Consider the following 4,242-nt stretch of genomic DNA (forward strand, 5'->3'; position numbering starts at 1 on the left):
GAATTGATGGCTTTGGAGTGGTACAATTTAGTTTCATCAAAATATTCTGGAATCGTATGTCTCTCAAAGTTATACAATTAGGTCAAACCATCATCAACAACTCTTGCAAGAATTTGGCTAAGAACTAATTTTAGATTTAAGTTTGTCCTATTTTTCTCCATTATAGTCTCAAAACAGAAAGGATGACACTGATGACAAAGTGGAAAAATTTGATTATAGCGGTATAGAAGAAGGTATAGAATTTATGAAAGCACAGGAAGGAAACTGGTGTTACACATCCTGCCTGCTCAGTACAATGTGGTTCCATTGACCTCAATAAAGATTAAAAATGACGTGGTCAGGTAAATTGTGTTGCTGAAGCTTCCAAGGTATGCAGAGAAATTCTCCAATTATCTGCCAGGTGTCATTTAAGTTAAGACGCATTTTTTTTTTTTTTTTTTTTGGTAAACTTACTCAATTCAAATCCTGATCAAAAATATACCTCATCAGGCTCAATTATAGTTTTACCAGAGTGGTTTAACTTATTTATACACTTATTTGACAGTTAGACAAGGTAAAAAGTATTTTTGTACTGATGTCTCAAAATGCCGAGAAAATGTGTGCTCACAAACAGCCACTTAGTGCAAGAACCAAGACAGATGTGGACTTTAGAATTAGTAATGAGGGTTATCCAAAAATTCTCCCTGATGTTCAATGGGAGCAAAGCCCAAAGATATGGGACATCTCAAAAGGGAGGTCACAGTCGCGGATTACCGAGGAATCCGGCTGGCCTGCACTCCGGGCCACTTCAACCCAAAGTGAGGGGCCATCGACGGTTGCAATGGTGAACGCCAAGAAAAAAGGTAAGTCATTGCAAAACATTGACATTAGACGTACAAATAGATTTGAGACACATTTACAAGACCTAGGCCAAGAATGTTTATCCTCCAACATCACTGCAAAGTATGAAATTGATTCTTCTTCTTTTCCTTTCAGCTTGTCCCATTAGGGGTCGCCACAGCGTGTCATCTTTTTCCATCGAAGCCTATGTCATGCGCCTTCCTCTCTATCACCCACTGTCCTCACGCCTTCCCTCACAACACACATCAATCTTTTCTTTGGTCTTCCTCTCGTTGTTTGCCTGGCAGCTCCATCCTCAGCACCCTTCTACCAATATACTCACTCTCTCGCCTCTGGACATTTCCAAACTGTTGAAGCCTGCACTCTCGAACCTTGTCTCCAAAACATCCAACTTTGGCTGTCCCTCTAATGAGCTCATTTCTAATCCTATCCAACCTGCTCACTCCGAGCGAGAGCCTCAAAATCCTCATTTCTGCCAGCTCCAGTTCTGCTTCCTGTTGTCTTTTCAGTGCCACCGTCTGTAATCCGTACATCATGGCCGACCTCACCACTGTTTTATAAACTTTGCCCTTCATTCTAGCAGAGGCTCTTCTGTCACACAAGACACCAAACACCTTCCGTCAGCTGTTCCAAGCTGTTGCTTGGACCAGTTTCTTCGCTTCCTTACCACACTCACCATTGCTCTGTATTGTTGACCCCAAGTATTTGAAGTCGTCCACCCTCGCCATCTCTTCTCCCTGTAGCCTCACACTTCCCCCTCCACCACTCTCAAACACGCACACATTCTTTTTTTTTCGGCTAATCTTTATTCCTCTGCTTTCCAGTGCATGCCTCCATCTTTCTAATTGTTCCTCCACCTGCTCCCTACGTTCACTGCATATCACAATTTTATCTGCGAACATCATGGTCTAAGGGGATTCCAGTCTAACCTCATCTGTCAGCCTATCCATTCCCACAGTGAACAGGACGGAACTTAGAGCTGATCCCTGATGCAATCCCACCTTCACCTTAAATTCTTCTGTTACGCCTATGACACACCTCACCACTGTTCTGCTGCCCTCATACATGTCCTGTACTATTCTAAAGTATTTCTCCGCCACAACAGACTTATGCATGCAGTACCACAGTTCCTCTCTTGGTACTCTGTCATAGGCTGATAATGTACTGCAATCTCGTGTCTTTTTAGATGACCTAGTTACAAAGAGTATAATCCCTTCTTGTGAAGGGGTTTCTTTTAAATCGTGCCTGCATTTTGTCAATTTTTAAGCTACTTCTTGGCAAATATGTGGTTCATCGTCTTCCTCTGTTGGCATATGCGTAGCGGGGTTCAAGGTCATGCACATGTGGTTGTGATAAGAGTGTCACCATGCATGTTAAATGACTTGCTGTGACAAAAAATGTTATGTTCGTCTGCAGTAATAGTGTGGACACTGCATGTGGAAGTCTAAGGGTTAATTGGTGATATAGGACCTCACTATCACTCCTTTTTACAGCTGGCTATGCTGCTTTCTCTGCTCTGACGCAGTGTGGCATTGCAGCTGCCACATTGTCTAATCTTGACGAGTAATGAGATATTGGTTTCAGCATATTCCCATGCTCTTGGGTCAATACTGAAGTCATATAGTTGTTTTGCCTTCTACCATTTGAATGAATGAATTATCGTAATCTAGCAGTGATCGTGTTGACAAACTGATCCATTTTTTTAAATCTTGCTGAAGGCATTGTTGGAGGACGCTTTTTCCTCCGTGTGTTCGTTTAATTTTGGGTAGTGAGAATGTTGGTTATCCAAATACAGGCTGGACACAATTAACAGTTTCTTCAAAGCTTTTACTTACAGAATATTCTGGGCACAAATGTAACAGACAATGGCTGTAGCGGATCACAAGTACCAAGATATAGAGGACTTACAGCATTCCCCTACTATCAGCAGGGTCCGCATCACAAACGTATGAAAGGTAAATAAAGAGCATCACAAAAAGCATCACAAGAGAACCGCATCATAAAATAAGAGCTTCACAAACTATCTTCATCATAATGACTAAACCAGTTCTAGGTGGTAATAACACATTCCTATGCCCTGGTCTCTCCAGTAAGGTTAACTAATGATTTGGAATGTGTGAGCAAAAGATACACATCAATAAAGAGATACACATCAATAAAGATAGACTTCAGCGTCTTCTGCTTCCTGAGTTTGCTGCAGTAAGGTGTTCATGGTAATTTGCTCTCGATACGTTAGATCAATTAATCTGATAACTGGCCCCTCTTTTCCGCTGGAATTTCTTTAAAATTCAACTCAACTTCACCATTTAAATAAATTTTCTTATCTTCGTCTAGACAACTTTCTTGTTCTCTTGAACAAATATCTCTACATCTACTTTGGGAGACATTATACCCTCCACTGCCTTTTCAACATCTTCCATAGTCCATGATCTGTAGACTAGGGTTGTATCATTCTTTCCGGGCTCTTCTGCTCTAGGGTTGGCAAAAGCTACAAGAAAGCATCTGTTTCTTCTATTTCTTTACTAACTACTACTACTTTCTTTACTAACCAGAAGTTGTCTTTGTGTTTGTGGTAGTTCAATACACACTTCTCTATTTTTAATATTCCCAAGATTTTGCGTTTTAATTCTCGGTGATGCTGATTGCTTTTCTTTATATGGCGGTAGTGATTCTGGAAGTGGTGGATAGAAACTAATTGAGGAATTTGGAGGTGCAGTCAGTAACAAACTACATTCTCCAACTTCCCCTGCCTGTCATAGACAGGAACGTTTTGTCTCGGTTCCCGAGTTATGGGAAGTCTTTTCCTCTTCATTTCCTTTTCATTTCTAGCATTTTGTTCTGGGGCTTTTGTTTTTTCTGTTGGCCTTGATCTCTGGCTAGGGCCAATGCAAGGCATGTTTTTGCTTGTTCCTAATCATTTTATTTCTCTTTTTATCATTTCCTCTGGCCTTTTCATCTATTTTCCCTTTTAAAGTGGATATTGCCTGTACTGTTAATTTGCCTGTGAATCCAAACTGTGTTATCCAATAGTTGAGCGGTTCTATAGCGCACACTGATTTTGATTCTACACATTTCCAATCTTTACATTTTAAGCTCTGTTTCGGATCTTTTTTTATCTGTTCCTTTGGTTTGCTTTGCTTTCATGGCGGCGCCCATGAAAATTCACAATTGCTGATAAAAATCTTCTCAAAACACGATTAAAGGAAAGGATTAACATCACATTTTCAAGATACAGTACATATGGCATGACCTATTGGATACATTGTTCTTCCAGTCCACCGGAATTCCCCTTTAAAGACATGATGAGCAGCATTAACCACCAGCTGGCTTAAGGGCTAACAAGCTTACGGACACCAAATAATGTTGTGACGGTTTGTGAGTTTACAGAAAAGAGACTTAATG

Source organism: Syngnathoides biaculeatus, chromosome 15, assembly GCF_019802595.1.
Source record: "Syngnathoides biaculeatus isolate LvHL_M chromosome 15, ASM1980259v1, whole genome shotgun sequence".
NCBI classification, from domain to species: domain Eukaryota; kingdom Metazoa; phylum Chordata; class Actinopteri; order Syngnathiformes; family Syngnathidae; genus Syngnathoides; species Syngnathoides biaculeatus.